Genomic DNA, 13,119 nt, shown 5'->3' on the forward strand with positions numbered 1-13,119 from the left:
TATGTACATTACAGAGGGTGCAGAGAGTGTCTTGGTATTTCTATGGAGTCAAAAATATTTGCGGTCTATATTTAATTAAAAAGTTGCAATGTGCTCAATTAAAATCCTATTCCCCCTTTCAGGATTCAAACATATTGAAACATCTCCTTTACTTTCTATAAAAATGGATGCAGTGATTTAGAAATCAAACACTCTAATTTCAGCTTTGACTTATGAAATGGGTTATTTTAGATATTTTTAGTGAATCTAATAACATGCAACATGTAAAAAGCTTTAAATTCAGATGAATAAGCTTCAGATTTCCGCTTTCAGATTATTTTCAAATATTTTTATATGATTTTCTTCATAAATTATATGAGATCTTGTACATTCACATTTCTGCCACATGCAGGTATATGTAATACACATCGTTCTTACAAGCAGTTTGTTTTTTAAATATATTTTTCTGTCTTATTTTCTAACTAGTATTTTATAGAGCTATTTAATTATCAGCTGTCTATTAAAGATTATGGTATATATATATATATATATATATATATATATATATATATATATATATATATATATATATATATATATATATATATATATATATATATATATATATATATATATATATATATATATATATATATATATATATCTCTATCGGATCTGTACAGATCCCTGATGGCACTTTCTGCTGAAGCAGAAATCACCGAACATACATTACCGAAAGTGCTGTTCACCGAAGCACCACCTTTGGTTATGTATGCTGGTTGTGCCATTTGCACTATGGTGCGGTTAGGGGAGAATTCCCTTTTCCCCAATGTAGAGCGACCTTGGAGTGAGAATATGAAAGTAGGGGATGTGGGAGGCACAGCCCTCTACACGGGGGATGCAGGGGGGGCTTGCTCCCCTGCATAAAAGAAGATTTATTTTTTTTTGAATGGACTTTAACGAAAGTGCTTTTTCTGTGAAAGTGCTTTCGCTAAAGTGCATTCGGTTATTGTGGTTTCGGACTATTGAACTTTCGTTCAATAGTCCTAGATCCATATAAATAAATATATATGTATACATATTTCTTCACTTACTGATGCTGTTCTTTTATTAATCTTATTTATTAAATATTTCATTCTTGTGTATTGCATATTATTCATAATATGTTTACTCTTCTTATTAATTCTAGCATTACAAGCAATCTTGACTATATACAAAATAATTCCTGCTTGTTTAATTTGAATGTGTGTTTTTAGCCATTGTAAACTGCTGCTCTGATCAAAGGTTCACATACTGACTCCAGAATTAGACTACAACATGTGAAAATGGCAAATCACAGCACACAGCAGCTGTTAATTTCCTCTGTATGTTTCATATCTCTCTTAGTTCTTTTAAACAGTTCAGACCTCTAACTTTGCTTCTTTTAATTAATATGTACAGTTAATATGTTTAGTTAGAATTAATAACATATTAACATTCAAAATGTAAGTAAATTATATGTTAACCTCTCAGTGTAAGACATTACTATAGCTTTTGTCTTACCAATTCTTCACTTCTAAGAAAAGAAAAATATATGTTATTTTGAAAAGATTATTCACATGTATACCTGAACAAAGAAAGAAAAAGAAAGTTATTTTCTTTTTTCACAGACATCATTGATGAACTTTGACCTATATTTTCTTCAGGACAGCTCAAGGCAGGAAGAATCCAATATTCTGGCAGACATGGAACATTTGTTCATTCTCAAGCGTTCTCTTAAGTTTTACTTGCATCATAAATGATATGTGTTTGAAGCTTAAAGTCCATTTAAACATTTTAGTTGCAGGGGAAAACTACTGTTTCAGAAAATAAAGGTCTTGCAATCAGAGAATGATAGTCACTTTATTTTTAGGCTTTTTAATTTTAAATGGAGTTTTCTAAGAATTCAACTTACTCTCTCTCTTCAGGGATATACTGTTCCATTGAATTTCTTCAGTATTATTAAGGATTTTATTCCTGTTAACAAAAGTGGCTGCCTCCTCCAGAGTGTTAAATATTTTTATTTCTTCAGAAATAAATAATTTGATCTTTGCAGTAAACATCAAAGTGACTTTAATATTGTTCTTTTTTAATTTCTTTGATCGGTGGTAAACAGGCTATTCTTTTACTCACTTTACTGAAATAACCATTGTCAAATCTCACTACATGTTCACCTGTTTTAATAGTTGGGCTGGATCATGCTGTTTTTCATATTTGATCTTTTTCTATGCTAGACATGAACTTAATTATGATTGAACATGGTGGTGGTGTGTTTTCCTTCTTTGAAGGTGCTCTCAGGGATCTATGTGCCCTTTCAATTCCAAAAGATAATATTTCAGGTAGATTTAATGTTTTATGTAGCCAGGTAGTTAAGATGTTGGTTATATTGTCTCCCTCATACTTTTCATGTATATCATAAATTCTAATGTTATTCTGTCTCAGTCTATTTTCTAAATCAGAACGTTTTTGTATGAGCCAGTTACCTTGTTTTAAAAGAAATTCAGTCTGAAACTCATCTCACAGGGCTCACTTGGTTTGTGTGTGTGTGTGTGTGTGTGTGTGTGTGTGTGTGTGTGTGTGTGTGTGTGTGTGTGTGTGTGTGTAGCAGGTGCCTCATCAGACAGCATTAAGGTGACCACTGGTGTCCTGAAAGGCTCAGTGCTGTGACTTTCGTGTTCAACATTTACTTTTCTGATCTCCAGACCATGATCTAAGACTTCTGGTTAACAAAGTTTGCTGAAGCTGAAACCCTTCAGCAGGAACTTTCACTTCTAAATAACTAGGTTATTAAAAATGAGCCCAAATTAAATACTAAAAAGTACAATATTGTTACATAAGGTAAACAACCCCTCCCCCTTTTATACAACATGCCACAGGAGCTATTAAAAGTACAGTATTGTTACATAAGTTAAACAACCCCTCCCCCTTGTATACAACATACCACAGGAGCTATTGCCTACTCTGGCAGATGAGACCTTCATTTATCAGATGGATGTAGCACTCAGGACTGCACCAACCCCTTTAGGCTATACATTATAGCCATGTCAATATTTGGAGATTAATCCAAGAACCTCATGTGAGAGTAGAACCCACAGTCTCCCAATCTTGTAGCACCAAAGGTGAGTGTGCTACCTGTTGAGCCACTAATGCAACCATAGTGGTGAGTCCTAATGCTGTATATGCCCATTATATGATGTATTATCACAGAAATATTCCTACAAACAAGCTCAGTACTTGCTTGCTCTCCTTCAATGTACAGTAGCTTGTATGCATCAGAAAGTCCCAAATATTGCATATTATTCAGTTAAGTATTACACATGCCACAAGCTATGAGGCACTCTATATGTATTGTACAAATCCTTGTAGTGTGTATTTTGCATGTGTTATAGTCTACCTGATAAATCTGTATGTTTTTTTTTTTATTTATTTAACATTTGTTATCCGGGAAAGTCCAACTTGGAACAAAGCCAATTTTCAGTGGAGGCCCAGGGAGAAATGCTCCAGATGGGAGAAATTGCATATTCTGTATGTACTACACAAGTTCCCATACTGCACTTTATTCATATATATTTTCTAAAGCTGCTACAGTGAACATTATTCTATACATTATATATAATTCCTGTATGTTACACAAGTCCTAATCCAGTTAATTAATCCATATGCATTATACAAGCCTCCGACTATTTATTAATTCATATATATTTGAAAGTACACAATGTCACATGACCCATGTTATTCCAGTATTTTCCATGGATTCCAGTGTAACATTAGTCACTCCAACATGCAAGCAGTATGACCCTAAGTGAGTTAATTCACCTTTTTGTAATCCCTAATTAAAATAACTATAAGACTCGCTGTGTCGAGGTATCAGGGAAATAAATGTTTAGCTTTAGAAGTTAGGTCATTATTTTATTTCTTTATTTTATTAAGCATATATTGTAGTTTTATGTACTTTCTAATCCATGTCATTGTGAGAGAATGACATCTTTAGTAATTGCAGATGGACTGCAATGTCAACAAATAGATAAATGAGTACATGTTCAGTACATGCTTTAGCAGAAATATTATTTATGGTACATCAAGGGGAACTTTTGCAATAGACAACAACAAATGGCTATTCTTACATTCATTGTTTTTTACTTTGATCTTATTTTGCTCTAAAAGTTTGCAGCAGTCCCCTCAGCTGCAGCCTGAGACTTCATCTGTCTTGTGCATTATACTGCTGATGGTCTCATACTTCAGTAATCGGAACTGATGCTAAATTGTTGTATTGTTTGAAATGATCTAGTTCTGCTTCAGAGAAAAGAGAGTTCTGTAAACACACTATTTTTTTACATTGTATTTCTTAGTTTGTTCAAGATTTTAGAACCTTTTTTTTCGTAGTACCTGTGATAGCTCTGAAAATGATAGCACCAGTTAACTTGGATTTCTGCTTTTACATCTTTATCATTTAAGTTATCTAGTAAATATAGTTGAAATTGACCATTTTTTCAAAGGATTTATACTCTAAGTGCATTATTTGTCTCACAATAGATCATATTTCAAGGAGTATGAATTTTGGAAATTGTTCAAGGTCAACATAAGCTTCAGAAGGCTAATCTATCTAGAGGACATTTTGTAGAGAGACTAAGTTAAAGCAGTATTGAATTCTCCACTTAAGGTGAAACAACAGGTGGGGGGAAAAGGAACTCATTTCCAGAAACCCCATTTTATATTCACTTGAAAATTCTGGAAGAAAAAAGCTTTAAAAACAAAGATTGAAATTAACTCTAAAGGGATATAATGTAAAATAAATATTCAATATTTAATAATCAAGCTTTTGGAACTCATAGCTATGAAGGGAATCTTGGTGATCAGTGATCATAGAGAACTGTTGCTGGTTCCGGGAACAAAAGGTAGTCTTTATTGAACACAGGGCACAGGTGAAAATCCCACAAGGGCAGACACTACTGGTCTTGCATTTATACAAATCCTGAAAACTGATTACCAACTATTGGTTGAGAAATATGTGAACTGGATCACCTATGTCTGACGGTTGATGTTGAGAGTAAAGGCTGTGAGCTGTAGTCCCAGTAGTACAGGGTTTGATTCTCTCAACTCTCATGTTGCCTACAGTGTGACATTGAGTAAGCAACTTAACCAGAAACTGCTTATGGGCAACTGGGAATTTTAGTTAGGCTCCTTAGTGGTGTCCTGGACTACAAGCCTAATAGCTACCTTTGAACCTTTCAGGATGGGATGATTAATTTCCTTGTTCATTTGTAACTCCTATCTCATCTAAGCCATTCACCTTAATTTGTACTCAATTTTCTGACTTAAAGAATAAAAAGGAGAGTATAGGGGTCTCTGATGATGAACCGAAAGAACAGTGAAGTGGCAGATTATGTTTTAATACGTTCACAACAAAAAGATATTTATTTTCAGAAATGGTAAAGCCATTGAAAGAGTACCATGAGTGGGGTGATAATTATGTTCCAACAAGAGGAAAAAATTATGATAATTAAGACTCTTCTGTCAAGAGGAAATAAACAGACTATATAAGGAAAAAAAATAACCACATCACTGGATTAATCCTATTCTTCTTCCCCAAATCAAGAAATAATGAGTGTATTACCCTGAAAAGTAACGCTCAACTACCCTCTCCAGGAAAGCCTAATATAACTCTATAAGAGAAGTCAGAATCACATGGGCTCATAAAGAAGAACCAGAAACCATGGCTTTAATAGAAGAACCGGTGAAAAACTTCATCTTTTGAAAGTGTGTAATCGGACAGGGATTGAAACTAGTGGCAAAAACTTTTTTTGTGTGTGTTTGTGTGTGTGTGTGCGTGCGTGTTTGTGCATGTATGTGTGAAATTATATGTTTGTGTATCCATGTGGGGATGTGTGCCTTGTGATGAGTTGGCACCCATTCAAGATGTGCTTGTATGACTTGCGCCCAATGAACGTCATGCTATTGTCTGGCTACCCATGGCCCTGCATTGGATTAAGTGGGTAATCATGGGAATTACTTCATTTTCAATAGGTATGAAGTAACAGCAAGGTCATAGACAACCTCCTTATTCTATACTTGTCCATGTTAGTGTGTGCTCAGTAGTATATAAAACTCAGGTATTGCATGATATTGGACGGATACTGCTACAAGTACTCATTTACTAGGCTTTACTGATACTACCTCATATTCTGTGGGCGTCATTATCATGATTATCAACGTACTTCACACAGTTTTCAGTGTTAAAACACTTCATTTTTTTCTGTAAAGAACTTGCAGAACTAGACAGACACAGTTAATAATGAGCAACATACAGATCTTAAATTATCTAAATAGTGACAGTAAAGTGTGCCAAATGAAAATATTGTGACAAAGTGAATGAAGACTTTCCTCACATATTTGAAGTGCCTGTGAGGGATGTTATGGAACATGAAAAGTTCATGTTAGAAAGCAGTAAAAGTTTCTCAGAACTATTCTAGATGGTACAAATAATCTGAGCCAGATGTGATATGTCTAGCTAATATAGTTAAGAATCAATGATTTTCTTGCATCGTGGAGGAATGTGAAACAAAAAGTTTTAGCTGGGAGAGTTCTGGTGGTCAGTTCCCCTGGTAATGACATGTATTTCACTAAAGAAGTCCTTCTGCAGTAAACTTTGTTTAACAATGCTGCAGGTGCAAAGACTTCTGATTGCAAACATGGATCTACTTCACAAGCTCGACATTTCCAAACTTCAAACTGCAAATGGTCGAGACTATAAGATCGAAATTTTGAAACTTCGAAAAGAAAAAAAAAAAAAAACATTTTTTTATGTTTTTGCAAGGGGCGAGCCCCCTTCACCCCTTACACCCCCGTTAAATAAATATACAAACTCTGAGATTGCACTACAGTGAGGAAAACAGTACATTTCCCGTTCAGTGCTATGTGGCGATCTCCATTCAAAACATTTGAAATTTCAAAACTTCGATCTTATGGTCTCGACCATTTGCAGTTCAAAGTTTTGAAACTTTGAGCTTGTAAAGGGAATCTGCACACACAGAAATAAAACTTGTATTATGTAAAGCAGTTTAATGCGCTGAATCAAGCAATTCAGATTGTAAATAGCTCTTGTTGCCTGTAGAATAGCATTATTCAAATTTTCCAGCAACAATATATATTTTTTTGTTTTTCACAGGACTTCACTCCACGAGTCCTCGACCTATAGTCAGCTGATTTGTTTTGTGGGGTGAAGGCAGGGTACCCTTGTTGTAGGGAGTGGGACAGTTTGCTGGTTCAGCTGAATGGTCTGTCTCACTTTCTTGGTGGTGTGCACTGTTCCCCATTGTTGTGTCTCCAAAGCCTGCTGTGTGCTGATGCTGTGGGCAGCTTGCCTCTGCATGATAAAAACCCCAGCTTGTAGCTGTGCAGTGCACTAGCACGTTCTCTCCATAAGTCCATTTTCCAAGGGTGGAACACTTTGCAATCCTACAAGGTGTCACTCAAGTGGTGAGTTAGAGTCTCCTTCCCTCTCCCCATAATTGAGTTCTCAGTCCACAATCCCTCCTGCCATCTCCAACATATGCATGAGCCAGATACTGAACTTTTCTGTCCTGGGCTGAAATTAGTGCTTTATCCATCTACTTTACTAGAATTGGCTCCCAAAATAATGCCAGTTTTGACCAAAATGTATAATTCATTGTTTTTAATTTCATACAAATGCTAATTTATTTATCATAAACTATAGTGGGTACATTTACAAATTCAAAAAAAGTTATACGTTTCCTAACAGTTCATAGGTTCATAGGTAGGTACTAGGCTATCTGCATGAAGGCATTTATAAGCCAAGCTAGAATGTGTTGGCTTTCGCCACTTCCTTAGATTAGTTCCCTGTGCCTTTGTCCAGCAGAGCCATTGAAGTGATCCCTGGGGTCAAAAGTTGCTAAAGTACACCAAAGGGTAAATTTGTTTCTTATCTGACACATCCCAGAACATTAAATTATGCCACATCTTTATAAATGTGATACTTATCAGTCCATAATGACTGAACAAATGACTGGGATTGAATCCACAATTCTGATAGCATATGTACAGTGCAGAAACTCAATAAATCAGGTGCAATCCATGCAAAACCATAAACCAAGAACTAAATAAGAAGTTACATGGCCTCCAACACACAGGACATTCCAGAACGAATAGTGTTTATTGAAAATAAAATATATACAGTGCAGTTTGCATATCTAGGTTGTTGACTGACTAAAACTACACTTATTTAACAGAAAATTGCAAAATAGCTATGGATCCAGGAAAAAAAAAAACAGTAGAGCCAGTCGTTTGAAATATACCTTTGCAAATAAACAATTTTGGCTAGTTTGCTAAGAATACTGTCTAGCATTTGCTTAGGCTTCCCACATGTGCTCGAGGTGAAATTGTTAAAGTGTGAGTAGCACCCAAAAAGAAAAAAAAAAAAAAGATGTATAGCACAATGGCAAACACCTTTTCCCACCGGAAATTTTTGCTGGTGCAGTTTCTAAATGTGTGCCAGCAATATTTAATTTTTTTATGGAGATTTCTCCATTCTTCGAATTGGTGCAGCAGTAGAATTGGTACTTGTAATTTCACAGACGGGGATGCAGGAGAGCTTGCACCCCCTGCAAAATATGCATTTTTCCCCATTTCCAAGTTTTGGGCATTTTTTTTTTGTCTTTTTGGTTCATCAGATTCAATGAAGTCAGCATTTCATAGTAGAACCATGCAGAATCCACCAAGTGGGTAGCACCAAAACACATGGTAACAGTAGCAGAGGTGCAGGGACATTGCATCTTACATGGAGTCAGTGTGGGGGGGGGGGCATTAAAAAGTTAATTTAATACAGTTTTGAAAACACCTGGTAGTTAACTGACTGACTCAGCATTCATTGAAATGATAGTCAGAAACCAAGCTGGATCCGTTCAAGTCCTTTTACATTCATGAAGTTACAGGAGTGTAATGTTTATATCTTTCAATATTTTAACATGCTATAGTGTTTGTTTTATTGATCACACAGCTTTTATTTGAATCAATAATCTAAATCTCATTTTCTGTTAGGTCAAACAATGTTTTGCACTGTTCTTACTGAACTAGGTAAAGTAAACACCTGGTTCATAATTTTTTTTTAATATATTAGTGTCCTTTTCTGAACTGAGATTGTATGCGAGTTCAGAACTATATAATTGTTAAAATATTCCTTGCATTCAGAACCTTGTTGTATCTTTAGAACTCCCAAAAGCTATTATTTGTAGCCCTAAATCACATTTTGAACAGATGTAGATTTTCTCTGTCTTTGATCATAAGAAAAAAAAAATACCTAAAAAAAATAACTCGGAGCAGACTTTTATGTCTTAAATGAAATTATCAAATGTTGGCTCATGGTCATGGTACTTTTATTACAAACATTCAGAACACAATCTCTTCATAGACATATGTGCTGTCACATCTGAAAAGATGATTCAGTGTTTACTAAGTTTCATCATAATTTTAGGATTACTGAGTTTCATCATATTTTAGGTAAGAGAGAACATTTTCTATTCATGGGGTCTTTCGATGGCCATTTTAAACAAGTGACATACATGCATTAAAATATGTAAATGTTATTTTGATTTTTCTGCATAATTTATTTTCTTTATCTGTCAAAAGAGATGTATGCTACTGGACAAAACAGTTTCATCAATGTGAAATTATACTCTGCTTTGTATTCATCAAATATTCACCTTCCTTTGTATTTAAGGGTTGGGTCACTATGTTGTGTTTGCATTCGGGTGTGCTAACCTTTTAAAAGTAGCTATATTTTGCTTGAATCTAATACTGTTCCAGCTTTCAACAATAAGATTTTGTTGATATACTAGCCCATGATTCAAACCCTTTTCACTTCAAATTTTCTCCATATGGCTCACAAAACAGATAAGTGTCAGTTTTATTATATCACTTAAGATATACTTTTATGTCTCCAGTGTAAAATTACATTTTGCTAGTCCAGTTACAGTGTGTCTATACTGTCTGTAAAGGAAGCTCTTGAAACAGACATTTTACAAATGATCATTCAAGTCAGAAAGAGCAAAGTATTTTACTAAGGAGCCAATGATCAGCAGAGGCAGTTGCTAGCATTTCTTCAGAGCTAATATGTGTACTGAAGATGTAGTTAGTTTAGTCCAACCTTATGTAGGACTATTGTTGCACCAACTGTAAGGAAAGTATGTCCCCCCATTTGTACAGGCAGCATCTTTTAAGGCCTAACACAGACCTCAGCTGCTATCAATCACCCAACTCCTTTAGATTATTAGGCTGAGGTAATTTATTATGACACTTCAAAGCACTGCATCAGACGTCTCCAGTTTTTAAATGCAGCCTGGGGAGTTGTTTTTGGCCATGAATCTGCCACTCATCCACTGCTCCTTTGTAGGTAATTTAAGCCACTTGCTTATTAACCAACAGTGGACAGCATCCCTGGTTTTAATTTAGACAGCCATGCCTGTTTTATAAAATATCAGGGTTACTTTTCTAAACTGCACAGAGGATCTAAGAGCAGAACATTTTAATGTATGTATCAAATTCTAAGAATAGTTTAAATAACTGGGGGGGTATACAGTGAATTACCCGATTCTGAAACACTATTGTCTGTGTGGTGGAGCTGCCATAAGAGGGTCATGTGGGGTGCAGATTTCACAATGACTAGCTTTCTTAACCTTGTATAAAAGTGCTGCCATCAGACTGGCTTTAGCACAGTGGTTAACTGAGCAAAAATAATGTTGTTAGTCTATCTGTTGTTTAATTATTTAAAAATTAAGCACAATGCAAATAATGGGGTATGCTGAACAGACTGCCGTAAACTTTAATAGTGTTCCTCCTCATGCGTTTCGTTTGATACATCAGAGACATTGAGGAATTTTAAGAACACGAGTTAATGTTTTAATTCCATAGTTGGTAAAATAGGATTTAATTGAAAATAGGTGTTTCACTTTTTTTCTCTTATAGAATATAACTTCAGTGGGTAATAAGCACCACATGCATCCAAACATCATAAAACCACTTTAAGATCACAAACTGCACAACATAATTCTTGGAGTCTTACTCAGCAGACAGAAAAGCTCCACGATACATGCATGTATGTGAGTGAACAGCAAGAGGTACTCTATAACACAGTAATATATAACTTGACAAGTGGCGGCCATATTCTTTACACTATATACAATTTAAAGCATGGTAAGGTCACACAGATCCATATTACATGATATAAATATTATGCTGAGCTCATACACATTAGTAGAATATTCATCATTATTTTACAGTGTGTTTGTGTGTGTGTGTGTGTGTATGTGTATGTATATATGTAATTTTGTTTTCTGTAGTGTGGTTTGGTTTTACATTATTTGGTAAAACCCAACTTGTTGGGGTGCAACACCCCCACACCCCCCAATGTGGGGGGGGGGCTGTGCCCCCCACACCCCCCTAACTACATATACTAACACCAGGATCGCACTACAGTGGGGAAAAGGACATATACCTTTGACTTGCCTTAGAGTACTACTTGTCAGTGAAATGAGTTTTAGGTGAAATGACATGTCAGTGAAATGAACTTTAGGTGATTTGGTCTCAGTGAAATGAGGGTCAGTGAAATGGGCTTTCAATGAAGTGATACAAATCTCTCTCTCTCTGTATATGTATATATATATATATATATATATATATATATATATATATATATATATATATATATATATATATATATATATATATATATATATATATATATATATATATATATATATAGGTTCATAGGTTCATACTAGGCTATCTGCCCAAGGGCATTTATAAGCCTAGCCAGAATGTGTTTGGCTTTCACCACCCATTTTAAATTAATTTTGCTATGCCCTTTTTCGAGGTTAGTATACTGTGCCTCTGTCTAACAGTGACACAGAAGTGATACCCGGGTTAAACCTACGATCTACCATCCACTCATCAAGATTCCTCTTGAAGAGAGTCAATGAGGGACTCTGCCTAACCTGGACTGGGATTTTATTCCAGAGTGAAGGGAGCCTCTGGGTTATGAATCTGTCCCTCCAGCATGTCCTATTTATTTCAGTGCTGAGGTTCAAGTCTCTCTAGCGCGTAGCTCGATGGGATTTGGATTTTCTGAGGTGCAGCATGTCCATTAATTCCAGGTTGGACATGGATTTATACATCAGGCACAGAATGCCCCTGAACAGGTGGTATGCCACTGAGTAGAGCTGGAGTTTCTTTAACCGGGCAGCATATGACATCTGTTTGAGCCCTTTGATCCTCTTGGTGAGGTACTTTTGGGGTCTTTCCAGTTGCTGCAGGTGTCTGGTAAGGTACATCCCAAAAGGGGCATTGTACTCAATTATGGGCCTGATGAGGGATGAGTAAAGAGGCACGATGACCTCCTCTGATCTAGATGTGAATCCCTTCATGATTAGGTGGGCTATATAAAATGTTTTTCTAACCACTTTGGCCACGTGGTTGTCAGATGAGAGACTGCTATCAACTTGGGTCCCCAGGTCCCTAATTACTTCTTCTGTACTTAATGGATTACCACCTATTTGGTAATTTGTGGGCACTTTGTTTTTGCCAAAAGGGGTGATTATACACTTTTTGGCGTTTAGCTTGAAGCCATGGCTCTGGCACCAGTTGTCTGTTTCTATGAGGCCCTTTTGGAGGATACTTGTGTCGGCTGGAGAGTCTATTATGGCGCCCAGTTTGCAGTCATCTGCGAACTTGGTCAGCCACAGTCCTTCCGTGTTGGCCTGTACCTCTGAGAAATATATACCGAACAAGAGGTCCCAGGACTGAGCCTTGTGGGACGCCACTTGTAACTGGTTTGGAGTCTGACATGGCTCCAGCAATTCTAACCATGTGGGTTCTGTCCTTGAGCCAGTTTGCAACCCATCTAGTGACATATTTATATTTAAGCTGGTGAGCTTATCTATAATGGCCAAGTGGGGTATTGTATCGAAGGCTTTTGCGAGGTCCAGGTAGGCTGTGTGAACCACCGTCGCCTCATCAATGGCCTTGGTGACTGTTTCAAAGAAATCAACCAGGTTTAAGAGGCAGGATCTGCCCTTAACAAAGCCAAACTGGGTAGGATCCAGTGTCTGTAGG

The 13,119-nt window shown here is 36.1% G+C and overlaps 1 protein-coding gene across 1 annotated transcript in view; it reads left to right on the forward strand.

Annotated features, from left to right (window-relative positions):
* COL5A3 (collagen type V alpha 3 chain) overlaps positions 1–13,119 on the forward strand; it is a 1,727,233-nt gene that overhangs the window by 233,350 nt on the left and 1,480,764 nt on the right. The gene's annotated exons all lie outside the window — the stretch shown is intronic.

This window comes from Protopterus annectens, chromosome 9.part0 (assembly GCF_019279795.1).
Source record: "Protopterus annectens isolate FY-2018-M chromosome 9.part0, PAN1.0, whole genome shotgun sequence".
Lineage (NCBI taxonomy): Eukaryota > Metazoa > Chordata > Ceratodontiformes > Protopteridae > Protopterus > Protopterus annectens.